Here is an 18,861-nt window from a genome sequence, read left to right on the forward strand (position 1 = left end):
TCCCCTCCTTCTTTCTTTTTCCATTCCCAATTCTGGCACCCTTCTTATCCCTTTTCTTCTCCTTACATCTTCCCTTTCTCCCACGGTCCATTCTTCCCTTTTATCAAATGCCTTCTTCTTCAGCCCTTTACCTTTATTCACACCTATCCCCTCTCAGCTTCTCAACTACCCCCCCCCACACCCTATCCACCTTACCCCTCACCTGGCTTCATCTATCATCTGCCACCTTGTACTCTAGCCACTCCCCCACCTTCTTATTTTAGCTTCTTCCCCCTTCCTTTCCGGTCCTGATGAAAGGTCTGCTTATACCTCTCCATTGATGCTCCAGCAGTTTCTGCGTGTTGAACTCTGAAGGACTTGCTTTTAAGTTTGGGGGAGTGGGGGTGCAGGGCAAGTTTAAGGGCAACATGAGGGGCAAGTTCTTTTGCACGGAATGGTAGCTGCCTCAAGTTGTTTACCGGGGTAGTAGTAGTAGAAGTAGGAATTTTGGTGGAGTTTATCAGGCTTTGAGATAACCACATGAAGGGAAGGGAGGGATATGGATGATACACAGAAGATATTTCCTATAAATTGGCATCGAGACTGGTACCACAGTTTGGTCTGCCCAGTGCTGTCCTGTTCTGTGTTCTATTTAAATGCAACCAAAGGATCAAGCCACATGCAGGAGAAGGTATGAAACAAACTCTATTCAATAAAAATACTGAACCCATGTCATACAGGTTCAGAAACGCTGAACTAGATTTGCCCACAATGTAAACTGAAAGAAGAGTTGCTTCTAAATAGTTTACTATGAGGCATCAAAGGTCCTGTAATTGACATTTAATTTAAACAGCTGAAATACAATATCAATATTTTAAAAGAAAACAGACAAGCAGAGATGAGATTGCCATAGAAATGGAAGCTCCCTGCACATTAATATTACTTCGGGGTCTGAGGTAAATTAAAGTGAAAATGAATCTGATATGGTTCACTTCCCACTTTATCATCAGAGATGTATTTTCATACATCTTGGGATTTCCAGTCATAATCCAAGCTGAATAGTATCCCATGGCCTTTAACACAAAGGGCACCACTGAGTTAAATCAACACTAAACAATTAGAGCCTTGCAACTTGCAAGAACAGCCTGCAGACTTGTAAAGAAACCTTCAGTGACTCTCAAAGCTTGAAGGCTGTGTAACTATAAAGGCACAGAACCATAACACCTGACACAATAGACAATGGACTTTGCACTTCAATCATGGACCAAGAATAACTACCACAACAATATTCCTGCATCCTTTTCCCAAGTGACTAGGTTCTATTGAAAGTTTTGTTGCATTGCAGAGTTACGCATGTAGAGTCTCTGGGCTTGTACTCACTGGAGTGTAGAGAAATAAGGGGGAAACCTATCGACTATTGAACAGCCTAGATTGAGTGAACGTGGAGAAGATGTTTTCTATATAGTAGGGGAGTCTAGGACCAGAGGGCACAGCCTCAGATTAGGACATCCCTTTAGAACAGAGATTGGGAGAAATTTCTTCAGCCAGTGGAATTCATTGCCACAAAAGTCTGTGGAGGCTGTGTAATTATGTACAAACGTTTGTATGTTTAAAGTGGAGGATGATAGGTACTTAATTAGTAAAGGTATCAAAGATTATAGGAAAAAGGCAGGTGAATGGGGTTGAAAGAAATAATAAATCAGCCATGATCAAATGGCGGAGCAATCTTGATGAGCTGAATACTTCCTGACCTGCTTTATCGCCAGATCTTTCCCCACAATTTAACATCAAGGGATATTTGATCGGATCTAATCTCTGTACTCCAAGCAACCTGAGTGAATTTTCACCCCTTTACCCATCCAGCATCGATTTACATCTGTCTTAATGATATTCCTTCCACTCCCCTTTGACAAACAGAGTTTCAGATATTTCCATGGAGGCTGGGTGAGACCAGAATGATAAGTCATGGGTTAAGGGTGAAAGGTGAAATGTTTAAGGGGAACATGAGGGGAAACTTCTTCACTCAGAAAGTAGTGAGAATATGGAACAAAATGCCAGCACGAGTAGTGGACACAGGTTCAATTTCAACATTTAACAGGTTTGGATAAGGCATTGATAAGAATGCTGTACGGTCTGGGTGCAGGTCGATGGGACTAGGCAGAATAACAGTCTGGCATGAACTGGATAGGCCGAAGGGCCTGTTTTGTATTGTAGTGCTCTACGACTCTATGACTTTAAACACAAGTTTAGTTTATCTTTAATGTCCTGAAGAAGGGTCTCGGCTCAAAACGTTAGCTGCTGAGCTCCCCCGTTACGTCCGTCTTTGATAAAATCAATCCAAAATTAGTAAATTGGTTCATTATTGTCACATCTACCAGGTTAAAGTGAAAAACTTGGGTTGCATGTCATTCATACAATCATTTTCATTACAATGGTGCATTGAGAAAACAATATCAGAATTCAGAATAATGCATTACAATCACAGAGAAAGGACAGTGCTGGCAGGCAATAAAATGCAATAAAATGCAAGGTCATAACAAGGTAGATCGTGAGGCCAAGGTCTGTTTTATCATACTAGGGGACTGTTCAATAGTCTTATAACAGTGGGGTAAAAGCTGTCTTTGAATCTGTATCAGGCATTTGTGAGAGGGTAGAGGGTGGGCAGGGTCTCCTGCTTCAGCAAGGACCTGGATTGTAATTTGCAGGACATCTTCAAGGAGCTGTGTCTCAGAAAGGCAGAATCTATTATTAATGACCTCCAGCACCCAGGGCATGCCCTTTTCTCACTGTTACCATCAGGTAGGAGGTATAGAGGTCTGAAGGCTCACACTCAGCGATTCAGGAACAGCTTCTTCCCCTCTGCAATCTGATTCCCAATGGATATTGAACCCATGAACACTACCTCACTTTTTAAATATATAGTATTTCTGGGGTTTTTTTGCATAATTTTTAACCTATTCAATATACATATACCATAATTGACTGACTTATTTATCCATTATTATTATTATTTTATTTGTTTACTTCTATATTATATAACCATATAACAATTACAGCACAGAAACAGGCCATCTCAGCCCTTCTAGTCCGTGTCGAACTCTTACTCCCACCTAGTCCCACCGACCTGCACTCAGCCCATAACCCGCCAGTCCTTTCCTGTCCATATAGCTCTCCAATTTTACTTTAAATGACAACATCGAACCTGCCTCAACCACTTCTGCTGGAAGCTTGTTCCACACAGCTACCACTCTCTGAGTAAAGAAGTTCCCCCTCATGTTACCCCTAAACTTTTGCCCTTTAACTCCCAACTCATGTCCTCTTGTTTGAATCTCCCCCACTCTCAATGGAAAAAGCCTATCCACATCAACTCTATCTATCCCCCTCATAATTTTAAATACCTCTATCAAGTCCCCCCTCAACCTTCTACGCTCCAAAGAATAAAGACCTAACTTGTTAAACCTTCCTCTGTAACTTAGGTGATGAAACCCAGATAATATACTAGTAAATCTTCTCTGTACTCTCTCTATTTTGTTGACATCTTTCCTATAATTAGGTGAACAGAACTGTACACAATACTCCAAATTTGGCCTTACCAATGCCTTGTACAATTTTAACATTACATCCCAACTCCTATACTCGATGCTCTGATTTATAACAGCCAGCATACCAAAAGCTTTCTTCACCACCCTATCCACATGAGATTCCACCTTCAGGGAACTGTGCACCATTATTCCTAGATCCCTCTGTTCTACTGCATTCTTCAATGCCCTACCATTTACCATGTATGTCCTATTTTGATTAGTCCTACCAAACTGTAGCACCTCACATTTATCAGCATTAAACTCCATCTGCCATAGAGACAACATCCACCGCTTTATCCTTGTCAACTTTCCTAGTAACCTCTTCAAAAAATTCAAGAAGATTTGTCAAACATGACTTTCCACGCACAAATCCATGTTGACTGTTCCTAATCAGACCCTGTCTATCCAGATATTTATATATACCATTTATATATCTAAGAATACATTCCATCAATTTACCCACCACTGACGTCAAACTCACAGGCTGATAATTGCTAGGTTTACTCTTCAAACCCTTTTTAGACAATGGAACAACATGAGCAATACACCAATCCTTCAGCACCATCCCCGTTTCTAATGACATTTGAAATATTTCTGTCAGAGCCCCTGCTATTTCCACACTAACTTCCCTAAAGTCCGAGGGAATATCCTGTCAGGACCCGGAGGCTTATCCACTTTTACATCCCTTAAAAGTGCCAGTACTTCCTCTTCTTTAATCATCTTAGTTTCCTCAACTTCCCTATCTGTTTCCCTTACCTTACACAATTCAATATCCTTCTCCTTAGTGAATACCGAAGAAAAGAAATTGTTTAAAATCTCCCCCATCTCTTTGGGCTCCACACTTAGCTGTCCACTCTGATTCTCTAAGGGACCAATTTTATCCCTCACTATCCTTTTGCTATTAGTATAACTGTAGAAACCCTTTGGATTTATTTTCACCTTACTTGCCAAAGCAACCTCGCATCTTCTTTTCGCTTTTCTAATTTCTTTCTTAAGATTCTTTTTACATTTTTTTATATTCCTCAAGCACCTCCTTTACTCCAAGCTGCCTATAATTATTGTAGATATCTCTCTTTTTCCGATCCAAGTTTCCAATATCCCTTGAAAACCATGGCTCTCTCAAACTTTTAACCTTCCCTTTCAACCTTACAGGAACATAAAGATTGTGCACCCTCAAAACTTCATCTTTAAATGACCTCCATTTCTCTATTATATCCTTCCCATAAAACAAATTGCTCCAATCCACTCCTTCTAAATCCTTTTGCATCTCCTTAAAGTTAAACTTTCTCCAATCAAAAATCTCAACCCTGGCTCCAGTCCTATCCTCTCCATAATTACGTATTGCATTGAACTGCTGCTGCTAAGTTAACAAATTTCATGGCACATGCCGGTGATAATAAACCTGATTCTGGTTCTTTGATTATATTGGGTGCTTTACTGAGACTGCTAGAAGCATAGACAGAGTTTATGAAGGGGATGTTGGTTTCTGTGATACGCTGAGCTCTGTCCACAACTCTGCAGTTTCAGAGATGTTGTCGTACCAAGCCATGATGCATCCTGTTAGGATGCTTTCTGTGGTGCATTAAAAAACCAGTGAGGGCCAAATTTCTACAGACTCATGAATAAGTAGAGGCATTGGTGAGCTATGTGGTTAGACGAGGGCAAACTATTGGTGAAGCTCCATTTTGAACTCCAATTGACAAAGTGAAAGATATCATGAGATTTGTAATTTATCATTCCTAATTAAATGTTTAATTTGTCTCATTTGACAACACTCTATCAGGAGGACGTTACAAACAAGGTAGAATTTCCTTATCAAATGAATTGAAGCAGGGCAGAGACCGGCTTGACTACATGAATAGCAATTGGCAGCTTAGGCACTGCATTGATGTAAAGTCTCCAATATAATTTATGCTTGAATATTTGAGGGACCTAGATTGAGTGGATGGTGAAAACCCTTTCTCATCAATAAAATGATAAATCTAGAAGACATGAGGACTAAAAGCAGGGCCCACAGAGCTGGCAGGCACAGGTCTTTATTTCTCAGAACGTGGGGAAAGGAGGCACAACTATATAACCATATAACAATTACAGCGCGGAAACAGGCCATCTCGACCCTTCTAGTCCATGCCGAACTCTTACCCTCACCTAGTCCTACTGACCTGCACTCAGCCCATAACCCTCCATTCCTTTCCTGTCCATATAGCTCTCCAATTTTACTTTAAATGACAACATCGAACCTGCCTCAACCACTTCTGCTGGAAGCTTGTTCCACACAGCTACCACTCTCTGAGTAAAGAAGCTCCCCCTCATGTTACCCCTAAACTTTTGCCCTTTAACTCTCAACTCATGTCTTCTTGTTTGAATCTCCCCCACTCTCAATGGAAAAAGCCTAACCACGTCAACTCTATCTATCCCCCTCATAATTTTAAATACCTCTATCAAATCCCCCCCAACCTTCTACGCTCCAACCTTATAGAAATGCTTAATGTTTTGAGAGGGTCAGTAATAGCCTTTTCTCCAGGGTAGGGAAGTCCAAAGCAAGGAGGCAGGGGTTTACAGTGAGAAGGGAGAGATTAAAAGGAAGCTGAGGGTCAGCTTTTTCACGCAGAGGGCGAAAAGTATATGGAGCAAGTTGTTGAGGCAGGTAAAACAGTATTACTTAAGAAGCACTTAGTCAGCTACATGAAGGGGGGAGGTTGCTTGGAATGATACAGGCTGAATGCGAGAAATTGGGACTAGATGGGTGGGCATGAACTGGATGGGCTGAAGGGCCTGTATCTGTGACTCTATGACCACAACTTTGAGAATGAGTGAGTGAGTCCTTAAATCATCAAAGCATAGAGGATCACAGAACAATTACTGGTAAGTACACATGTTTCAAACAACATATAAAACATGGTTGAGTACTTGAAGTATTAAAAATTAATGATTTAACTTAATGAAAACTTAATGATTAAGGCCACAGACCAAGTGCTAGTAATTGGGATCAGTATAGGTCAGTACTTGTTGGTCAATGTAAACCAAGTGGACAAAAGGACTAGTTTCTCTGTCACATAGATTAGATTAGATTAGATTAGATTAGATTCAAATTTATTGTCATTGTGCCGAGTACAGATACAAAGTTAATGAAATGCAGTTAGCATCTGACCAGAAATGCAAAGAATAGTGTTATTTACAAAATAACTGCGAATAAAAAGTAAGTGCTACAGCACACAAATATAGAAGTAATGAGATAGTACAATATGGGTGCAATACTGCTTAACGCTGTGATGTGGGGTTCAGCAGGGTCACAGCCTCAGGGAAGAAGCTCTTCCTGTGCCTGCTGGTGCGGGAGCAGAGGCTCCTGTAGCACCAACTGGATGGGAGGAGAGTAAAAAGTCCATGGTTAGGGTGAGATGTATCCTTGATAATGTTTTTCGCCCTGCCCAGGCAGCATTTATGGTAGATGTTCTCAGTGGTGGGCAATTGGGTGCCGATATTTCTCTGGGCAGTTTTCACCACATGCTGGAGTGCTTTGCGGTCTGATGCGGGACAATTGTCATACTACACTGAGATGCAGTTGGTGAGTATGCTCTCAATGGTACAGCGGTAAAAGTCCATCAGTATCCTGGGACAGAGGTGAGTTTTCTTGATGCTCCACAGGAAATAAAGGCGCTGTTGCGCCATTTTTGACCAGGATAGAGGAGTTCAGGGACCAGGTGAGATCTTCGGAAATGTGGACACCAAGGAATTTGAAGCTTGATACACGCTCCATTGATGTAGATGGGGACTTGAGTGTGGCTCCTAGCATGCCTGAAGTCCACAGCGATCTTCTTGGTCTTCTGGGTGTTAAGGGCCAGGTTGTTGTCGGCACACCACGTGACCAGGTACTGGACCTCGTCCCTGTAGGCCGTCTCATCACCCCTCTGATCAGGCCAACCACCGTGGTGTCGTCTTGTTTCTCGAGTTCAAAGTACATATATGTCACCATATAACAACTTGAAATTCATTTTCTATAAGACCAAGGTTGTGAACTGCCTGATCAATTTTCAGAATAGAAACATAGAAAATAGGTGCAGGAGTAGGCCATTCGGCCCTTCGAGCCTGCACCGCCATTCAGTATGATCATGGCTGATCATCCAACTCAGAACCCTGTACCAGCCTTCCCTCCATAGCCCCGATCCCTTTAGCCACAAGGGCCATATCTAACTCCCTCTTAAATATAGCCAATGAACTGGCCTCAACTGATTCCTGTGGCAGAGAATTCCACAGATAATGCGGACAGAAGCCAAGGAGCTATGACTTTCCAATGTTGGTTTGGAGAAAAGCCAAGCAATCTAACAACGGAGGGTGGGGTATATTGAGAAGAGGTGACAGTGTGACAGTGCAGTGAGCACAGATTATCAGTGGATGTGTGGAAACCAGCAGCGCAGCTTCATTGAAAATCAAAAGGGAACTGCAGATGCCGTAAATCTGAATTTCTGAAAAGTACAATGAATGACCTGGGTCAAACACACTTCATCACAAACTTATATAAGTTGATGCTTCATAGAGCAGCAGGAAGGCAACAGACAGGACAGAATTGTTGGATTGGAAGGTAGAATTGTTATTATTGTGTAGTTAACTTCCCTATGCTCATTTGTGTTTCTTATGTTATCTCCTATATATATGTATTATTTTATTTTTTTTTTCCATTACTTATTTTAACTTAACTATTTAATAGAGATATATTTACTTACTATAATTCAGTTTTTTTCTCTATATTTATTGATCATGTATTTCATTGTACTGCTACCATAAAGTTAACAGATTTCACGACATATGCTGGTGATACTAAAACTGATTGTGGTACATACATACATGCAGTGGCCACATTATTAGGTACAGGAGTGCACCTAAAAAGTGATGACAAGAGTGGAACCCGATGTGGTCTTCTGTTGCTGTAGCCCATTCACTTTGATGTCTTGTGTGCTCAGAGATGCACTTCCGTACACCATTGTTGTAATGTGTGGTTCTTTGAGTTACTGTCACTTTCCTGTCAGCTTGAACCATTCTCCTCCGACCTCTCGTATTAACAAGGTGTTTTCAGTCACAGAACTGCCACTCATTGGATGATTTTCTTTTTACATTTTGTAAATTCTCTGTAAATTCTGGAGACTATTGTATGTGAAAATCCCAGGAGATCAGCAGTTTCTGAGATATTCAAATCACCCCATCTGGCACCAACAATTACTCCACGGTCAATGTCACTTAGATCACATTTCTTCCCCATTCTAATGTTTGGTCTGAACAACAAGTGAACCTCTTGACCATTCTTCAGCATTTCTCTGGAAATATCTTCGTTTTCAGCAGCAGATGTCATGCTACTTGAATCTGGTGTTTTGTAGGTTAATTCTTAGCACTGTAGTTTTGTATATTCCTTGTCTGACTATGAGAAGACCACAACTACCTTTGTTCCTTTTTCCCTTTCCTGGGCTGGATTATCTACTTTTCATTGATTGAATTACAATACCTTCTTTGAGGCTAAATATTTCAGTCTTTAATAGTTTCATTAATCACACTAAGTGAAGAAATCACAACATCTGTTGTACTATCATTCTTAGTTACATATTTAGTTTGCCTCAGCTGACAGCATTCTGTCGGGATATTCTGGGTTCCAGCCTCACTCCTTAATTTCAGATCTAGTAGAAGAATTAGAGTGGGAGTGCACGATCTGGCCCTCTAAGGTTGTTTTATTCATGTAGATATAGAGTAGGGTAAGAGGCCTTTAAGGGCCAATGAGCCCACACCACATAATTGCACCCAGGTGACGAAATAAACCCATACAGCTTTCAAATATGGGAAGAAACTGGAGGACCCGGACAAAACCCACACAGTCAAGGCGAGAGACAGCAGCGGGAATTGAACCCTGGTGGCCAGTGCTGTAACGGTTTTACACTAACCACTATGCTACCATGCCATCCCCATTTCCTAAAATCCTGGATTATATTTCTCCTCAGCTCCATTTCCTGCCACTACCCCTTCATGCTATCATATCTGTAGCCCCCCCGGCCACCCTCAGGGTCGTTCGGCTCGCTGTCGTCTAGGAAAACAGCCCTCAGCCCCAGCAAACTGGGTAATTAGTTTGCGTGGATGCTGTGTGATGTACCCCACCCCGCCCAAATAACAGACAGTACACCAGATACGATTAAATGAATTACAGTTTATAGATATTACTGGAACTATATAATTAATAGACAATAAAATATAAAAGGAAAATAAAAGGTGCCACACTTATCAAAGTTCAATCTCTTCGTGCACAAACAGTTGGAGCTCAAGACCCTTCTTCTTCACCCTGCGACCCCTCGGACCACCTCGACAGGCCGCCTGGGACCAACAACGGTGGTCGACCAGATGCTCCACACGAGTGCGTCTCCGTCTCCTCTCCTCGCTCGGGGTCGCAATCGGTGTTTTGTATGAACTCAGTTAGTGAGCCTCCACAACCCTTAGGGTAGAGGGTACCAATGATTCCCCACCATTGACGAAAGGGCATTCCTATCCATGTCCAGGTTGCTCCCCCAATATTTGCAACATAGCAAAATGGGCAAGATATTCAGCACAGTGCGATAGTGCTGTTCGAATCAAAATCAGGTTTAATATCACTGGTGTATATCGTGAAATTTGTTATTTCAGAATCAGAATCAGGTTTATTATCACCGGAATGTGACGTGAAATTTGTTAACTTAGCAGCAGCAGTTCAAGGCAATACATAATAGAGAAGAAAAATAATAAATATAGTACAGTATATGTAGATAGAACAGATTAAAAGTTGTGCAAAAATAGAAATAATATATAGAAACATAGAAACATAGAAAATAAGTGCAGGAGTAGGCCATTCGGCCCTTCGAGCCTGCACCGCCATTTATTATGATCATGGCTGATCATCCAACTCAGAACCCCGCCCCAGCCTTCCCTCCATACCCCCTGATCCCCGTAGCCACAAGGGCCATATCTAACTCCCTCTTAAATATAGCCAATGAACTGGCCTCAACTGTTTCCTGTGGCAGAGAATTCCACAGATTCACTCTCTGTGTGAAGAAGTTTTTCCTAATCTCGGTCCTAAAAGGCTTCCCCTTTATCCTCAAACTGTGACCCCTTGTTCTGGACTTCCCCAACATCGGGAACAATCTTCCTGCATCTAGCCTGTCCAATCCCTTTAGGATTTTATACGTTTGAATCAGATCCCCCCTCAATCTTCTAAATTCCAACGAGTACAAGCCCAGTTCATCCAGTCTTTCTTCATATGAAAGTCCTGCCATCCCAGGAATCAATCTGGTGAACCTTCTTTGTACTCCCTCTATGGCAAGCATGTCTTTCCTCAGATTAGGGGACCAAAACTGCACACAATACTCCAGGTGTGGTCTCACCAAGGCCTTGTACAACTGCAGTAGTACCTCCCTGCTCCTGTACTCGAATCCTCTCGCTATAAGCGCCAGCATACCATTCGCCTTTTTCACCACCTGCTGTACCTGCATGCCCACTTTCAATGACTGGTGTATAATGACACCCAGGTCTCGTTGCACCTCCCCTTTTCCTAATCGGCCACCATTCAGATAATAATCTGTTTTCCTATTTTTGCCAAAGTGGATAACTTCACATTTATCCACATTAAATTGCATCTGCCATGAATTTGCCCACTCACCCAACCTATCCAAGTCACCCTGCATCCTCTTAGCATCCTCCTCACAGCTAACACTGCCACCCAGCTTCGCATCATCCGCAAACTTGGAGATGCTGCATTTAATTCCCTCATCCAAGTCATTAATATATATTGTAAACAACTGGGGTCCCAGCACTGAGCCTTGCGGTACCCCACTAGTCACCGCCTGCCATTCTGAAAAGGTCCCGTTTATTCCCACTCTTTGCTTCCTGTCTGCTAACCAATTCTCCATCCACATCAATACCTTACCCCCAATACTGTGTGCTTTAAGTTTGCACACTAATTTCCTGTGTGGGACCTTGTCAAAAGCCTTTTGAAAATCCAAATATACCACATCCACTGGCTCTCCCCTATCCACTCTACTACTTACATCCTCAAAAAATTCTGAGATTCGTCAGACATGATTTTCCTTTCACAAATCCATGCTGACTTTGTCCGATGATTTCACTGCTTTCCAAATGTGCTGTTATCACATCTTTGATAACTGACTCCAGCAGTTTCCCCACCACCGACGTTAGGCTAACCGGTCTATAATTCCCTGGTTTCTCTCTCCCTCCTTTTTTAAAAAGTGGGGTTACATTAGCCACCCTCCAATCCTCAGAAACTAGTCCAGAATCTAACGAGTTTTGAAAAATTATCACTAATGCATCCACTATTTCTTGGGCTACTTCCTTAAGCACTCTAGGATGCAGACCATCTGGCCCTGGGGATTTATCTGCCTTCAATCCCTTCAATTTACCTAACACCACTTCCCTACTAACATGTATTCCGCTCAGTTCCTCCATCTCACTGGACCCTCTGTCCCCTACTATTTCTGGAAGATTATTTATGTCCTCCTTAGTGAAGACAGAACCAAAGTAATTATTCAATCGGTCTGCCATGTCCTTGCTCCCCATAATCAATTCACCTGCTTCTGTCTGTAGGGGACCTACATTTGTCTTTACCAGTCTTTTCCTTTTTACATATCTATAAAAGCTTTCACAGTCAGTTTTTATGTTTCCTGCCAGTTTTCTCTCATAATCTTTTTTCCCCTTCCTAATTAAGCCCTTTGTCCTCCTCTGCTGAACTCTGAATTTCTCCCAGTCCTCAGGTGAGCCACTTTCTCTGGCTAATTTGTATGCTTCTTCTTTGGAATTGATAGTATCCCTAATTTCTCTTGTCAGCCACGGGTGCACTACCTTCCTTGATTTATTCTTTTGCCAAACTGGGATGAACAATTGTTGTAGTTCATCCATGCAACCTTTAAATGCTTGCCATTGCATATCCACCGTCAATCCTTTAAGTGTCATTTGCCAGTCTATCTTAGCTAATTCACGTCTCATACCTTCAAAGTTACCCCTCTTTAAGTTCAGAACCTTTGTTTCTGAATTAACTATGTCACTCTCCATCTTAATGAAGAATTCCACCATATTATGGTCACTCTTACCCAAGGGGCCTCTCACGACAAGATTGCTAATTAACCCTTCCTCATTGCTGAAAACCCAGTCCAGAATAGCCTGCTCTCTAGTTGGTTCCTCGACATGTTGGTTCAAAAAACCATCCCGCATACATTCCAAGAAATCCTCTTCCTCAGCACCTTTACCAATCTGGTTCACCCAATCTTCATGTAGATTGAAGTCACCCATTATAACTGCTGTTCCTTTATTGCACACATTTCTAATTTCCTGTTTAATACCATCTCCGACCTCACTACTACTGTTAGGTGGCCTGTACACAACTCCCACCAGCGTCTTCTGCCCCTTAGTGTTACGCAGCTCTACCCATATCGATTCCACATCTTCCCGGCTTATGTCCTTCCTTCCTATATATTTAAAAAGTGAGGGTTCATGGGTTCAAAGTCCATTTAGGAATCGGATGGCAGAAGGGAAGAAGCTGTTCCTGAATCGCTGAGTGTGTGCCTCCTCCCAGATGTCAACAGTAAGAAAAGGGTGTGCCCTGGGTGCTAGGGGTCCTTAATAATGGATGCTACCTTTCTGAGACAGCACTCCTTGAAGATGTCCTGGGTACTTTGCAGGATAGTACTCAAGATGAGCGCTGACTACATTTACAACCCCATGCAGCTTCTTTCGGCTCTGTGAAATAACACCCCCCCCCACCTCCCCCATATGGTACACCTATAGAAGTTTTTGAGTGCTTTTGTTGACATGGCAAATCTCTTCAAACACCTAATAAAGTACAGCTGTGTTCTTGCCTTCTTTATAACTCCATCAATATGTTGGGACCAGGTTAGATCCTCAGTGATCTTGACACCCAGGAAATTGAAATTGTTCACTCTCTCCACTTCTGATCCCTCTATGAGGATTGATATGTGAGACTTCGTCTTAACCTTCCTGAAGTCCACAATCAACTCTTTCGTCTTACTGACGTTGAATGCCAGGTTGTTGCTGCGACACCACTCCACTAGTTGGCATATCTCACTCCTGTATGCCCTCTTGTCAGCACCTGAGATTCTACCAGCAATGGTTGTATCATTAGCAAATTTATAGATGGTATTTTAGCTATGCCTAGCCACACAGTCATGTGTATACAGACAGTAGAGCAGTGGGCTAAGCACATGCCCCTGAGGTGCACCAGTGTTGATTGTCAGCAAGGAGGAGATATTATCACCAATCCACACAGATTGTGGTCTTCCAGTTAGGAAGTCGAGGATCCAATTGAAGAGAGAAGTACTGAGACCCAAGTTCATGTTGTCCAGATGGTCTAAAGCTGTGTGAAGAGCCATTGAGGTTGTGTCTGCCGTTGACCTATTGTGGTGATAGGCAAATTGTGATGGGTCCAGGTCCTTGCTGAGGCAGGAGTTCAGTCTAGTCATGACCAACCTCTCAAAGCATTTCATCATTGTAGATGTGAGTGCTACTGGTAATAGTCATGAAGGCAGCTCACGTTGTTATTCTCATAGCAGTGAGGGGTTGAAAATGTCCTTGAATATTCCCGCCAGTTGGTTGGCACAGGTTTTCAGAGCCTTACCTTGGGGCCTTCCGCCTTGCAACAGTTCACCCATTTTAAAGACAGCCTAACATCGGTCTCCGAGACAGAGATCACAGGGTCACCGGGTGCAGCAGGGATCTTCACAGCTGCAGTTATATTCTTTCTTTCAAAGCAGATATAGAAGGCATTGAGATCGTCTGGTTGTGAAGCATCGCTACTATTCATGCTATTGGGTTTCGCTTTGTAGGAAGCCCTGCTTGAGTTGTTGTGTATCCGATGCTGCCTCCAATCTCACTCGAAATTGTCTCTTTGCCCTTGAAATAACCCTCTGCAAATCATAACTTGGTTTTCTGGTACAGACGTTGTTTGCCAGACTTGAAAGCCACAGATCTAGCCTTCAGCAGATGACATACCTCCTGGTTCACCCACGGCTTTTGGTTTGGGAATGTACAGTAAGTCTTTGTGGGCACACACTCATCCACACAGGTTTTAATGAAGTCGGTAACAACTGCAGCATACTCATCCAGATTCAAAGATGAATCCCTGAATACAGTCCAGTCCACCGATTCAAAGCAGTCCTGTAAGTGCTCCTGTGCTTCCCTTGTCCATACCTTCTTGATCCTCACTGCTGGTGCTGCAGTCTTCAGTCTCTGTCTGTACTCAGGGAGTAGAAGTACAGCCAGGTGATCAGACTCCCCGAAGTGAGGGCGTGGAAGAGCACGGTAGGCATTCTGGATGGTGGTCTAGCAATGGTCCAGTGTGTTGTTTCCTCTGGTATTGCAAGTGATCTGTTGATGGTAGTTGCTTAGTGACTTTTTTCAGACTGACCTGGTTAAAATCCCCCAAAACGATGGTGAAGGCATTAGGGTGCGCTGTTTCGTGCATGTTGATCGTATTGCTCAGATCATCTGAAGCCTGATTGACATTGGCTTGAGGTGGAATGTATACCGCTACCAAAATTATCACAGAAATCTCCTGCGGTAGGTAAAATGGACAGCACTTAACTGCAAGATATTGCAGGTCTGGCGAGCAGAATTGGGACAGCACTGATATATTTGTGCACCAAGAGGAGCTGATCATTTTGCAGCAACAGTACATAAAAAGCTATTAAATACAATAAGAAGTATATTTGCCCTACATATACATATCTGCATTATACATTAATTTATGTATACACACACACACACACACACACACACACACACACACACACACACACACATATATATATATATATATATATATACATACACACACACACAGTGGTGCTGGGAAGTTTGTGAACCCTGTAGAATTTTCTCTTTTTCTGCATAAATATGACCTAAAGTGTGATCAGATCTTTACAGAAGTCCTAAAACTAGATAAAGAGGACCCAATTAAATAAAAAAACACAAAAACTTGTTCATTTATTTATTGAGAAAAATATGCAGAAATAGAGAAAAATCTATGTGGTTCATAAATTTTCCACCATCCACTGTAAATATATACTCTCCATGGTACCTCTGTAGAAGTTTGCTATCAATATGTTAGACACAGATACATCTTCAGAGATGTTGACACCAAAGAGTTAAAACTGCTCCCCTTCCCCCCCATTTCCACTGCTGAACCATCGATCAGAACTGGTGTCTGTTCTCTAAACTTCCCCTTCCTGAAGTCCACAAGCAATTTCTTCGTCTTACTGACATTGAGTGTAGTTTCACTTCTCTGGATCTTTCCCATACTCTGATGAATGTTCTATTTCAGGTGTTCTTTTTAATTTCCAGTCTTAAGTTATTATCGAACTTGCCAAGAAGTGCCATCTTCTCACAGTGGCTTTAAAAAGGAAATTGGTTCAGCATACAGAACATGGAGTCACAAAGCCATGAACAGAGAGAGAGAGAAAAGCTGGAGGATTTGTTTTGTACATATTTTATGAATGCAGCAAATGGTTTCTTTCCATAAGGTAAATTTCTATTATCCATAGACCGCTATCCTAGGGGCTAGGGGATGGCAGTAACAGCAGCTGTCTTGCTTGAGAGCAACTAACTTAATAATCGTCAGCAACAGACTGGAACTCACACTGGGGCACTTGCGCTCCATATGGCTGAGTGTTACACCGGTTCCTCCATAACCCACTGAGTCACAGGAGTAATCAGAGAACGTCTGAACAGTTATGTGATGTGTGGTGTTATGTGCAGAGAATAAACCTGAAAGATGGATTCTCAGAAGCAACATATCGTTTTCAAAAAAGAACCGTCAGAAAAGTGCAGCATTTTTCAAGCAAGTTTATTTTCCGCCTGTGAGGGTGCTCTGTACGGGTTGCTGCTTTGCCTCAAACCTGCTATTCAGATTGGCAGCCATGAAATGCCCTTCTTCACTTGAAGACCATTCCTTCTCCTCAAGCAACAGAGTACAAAAATAGACCTTCTGAAAGGCTGTTCTCATACTGCAGTGCACAATATAAATACAAGCAACTCTCCTACCGTCTAATTTATATACAGAAGCAAAGAAACAGCTATTGTATTAGATATTCATAACTTAAAGACCATCAGGGACCACAGTGAATCATCATAATGAGCAATAGAAATTGTATCATCCCTTCTAACAAAGCCTGGAGGGCCTAAATTAAAATGATTTTATGCTCAGTCAAATGTAATCTTTAGAGAATGATCATTAAGCTGATATAGTTTGTGCTGGCTTGCCTTTCCTTGGAGATGACTTTCTCACAGGTAAATCTTGTCTTACTGTTTACAACATTGCTAATATTTCCCTTTGCACAAATAGGAGCGTATGAATAACAAAACAGGCAATGTACAGGGACTTCACTGACTAGCCTTTCAACATGTGCTCAGGGACCTGTATTAACACGGAGAATTTTCAGCAATGGCAGCCTTACATCAGTTTGGAGGTATTACCTTGATCCATTTTCAATGCTTCTCAATATCGTTCAAAAACAAATATTTTTGGAAGTGTGGCATAGACAATATTTTTTAAGTACTTTTATTGTATGATTGATACCCCAACAACTTGGTCATCAGGAATACTTGAATTTAAATATAAAAACTATTCAAATAGATTTAAAACTTCAGAGGACTGGGACAGATGGGCTTATTGCATGATAGAGTTATACAAAACAGAAACATGCTCTTCAATCAAACTAGTCCATGCCCAGCGAACTAGACCTATCTACCCGTGATTGGCCTACAGCCTCTAAACCTCTCCTGTCCAGATGGTTTTTAAATGTTGTTGACATTCCCACCTCAACCACCATTTCTAGCCATCTCTTGCCTCCTATTTAAACCAATGCCCTCTTGCTTCAAGAAGCCCCTCCCTTGGGGAAAAGACTATGCACTTTTACCCTGTCTGTACCCCACATTATCTATATACCTCTATCGGGTCACCCCTCAATCTTTAGTGTTCCAGGGAACACGAGTGAGGGAGGCTTAATGGATCGTACATCTGGAACAAAGGTTAGAAGCAGCCCAGATCCAAGGATATCTGTCTCTTTTTTCAGTTGCTTCAGTAACCTTGGCATAAATTGTGCCTATATTCTTCCCTTCTGATTTATATATGTGCACAGTGCAGGAAGGTAATATCTTCTGCAAGCTCTTGAAGGAGGGAGATGTGATAAGCAGGCAAACATGACACTGGTACAGTAGTGGATGTAACCTGAGACTGGTAACGGAACATAAGCTGCGATATCTCTGTCCTACATTTGGTCTATGCGTCTTTTTCTGAACTGCATCTAATAGTCATAGTCATACTTTATCGATCGCGGGGGAAAATGATCATACTAACTGGAAAAACGATTCCAAATCCATACTCCCAAAACTTCCACCTTTTCTTCCTTCAAACTACATTCAAAGCCATCATTTCTCAGTCAGCCCATCTCAAAGCAAGTTTTACAAAACCTATTCTGTAGGCACATGTATTAAACATAGAAACACAGAAAATAGGTGCAGGAGTAGGCCATTCGGCCCTTCGAGCCTGCACTGCCATTTATTATGATCATCCAACTCAGAACCCCGCCCCAGCCTTCCCTCCATACCCCCTGACCCCCGTAGCCACAAGGGCCATATCTAACTCCCTCTTAAATATAGCCAATGAACTGGCCTCAACTGTTTCCTGTGGCAGAGAATTCTACAGATTCACCACTCTCTGTGTGAAGAAGTTTTTCCTAATCTCGGTCCTAAAAGGCTTCCCCTCTATCCTCAAACTGTGGCCCCTTGTTCTGGACTTCCCCAACATCGGGAACAATCTTCCTGCATCTAGCCTGTCCAATCCCTTTAGGATCTTATACGTTTCAATCAGATCCCCCCTCAATCTTCTAAATTCCAACGAGTACAAGCCCAGTTCATCCAGTCTTTCTTCATATGAAAGTCCTGCCATCCCAGGAATCAATCTGTATTCTGAAATAATCTTCCACCTTCCTCAAATGAGCTTTCAATAGCCAAGACATCCTTGCCACAATAATAAATGTCAAATAAATACTGCATTTAGCATCAAATGGTCAATGACGAATATAATGTGAGGGGCAACACAGTTGTATGCGATAATCAAAAGAAATATTTTTGCAAAAAGAAGGAGGAACTGTTGAAATTGCAGGTTAATGTTTTATTAAATCCTATTATTCTGATGAAAGATCTAAACAGAAATGGTCATTTATCATTCTCAACACACAGAAAACGCTGGAGGAGCTCAGCAGGTCAGGCA

The sequence above is a fragment of the Mobula birostris genome, chromosome 2 (assembly GCF_030028105.1).
Source record: "Mobula birostris isolate sMobBir1 chromosome 2, sMobBir1.hap1, whole genome shotgun sequence".
NCBI lineage: Eukaryota > Metazoa > Chordata > Chondrichthyes > Myliobatiformes > Myliobatidae > Mobula > Mobula birostris.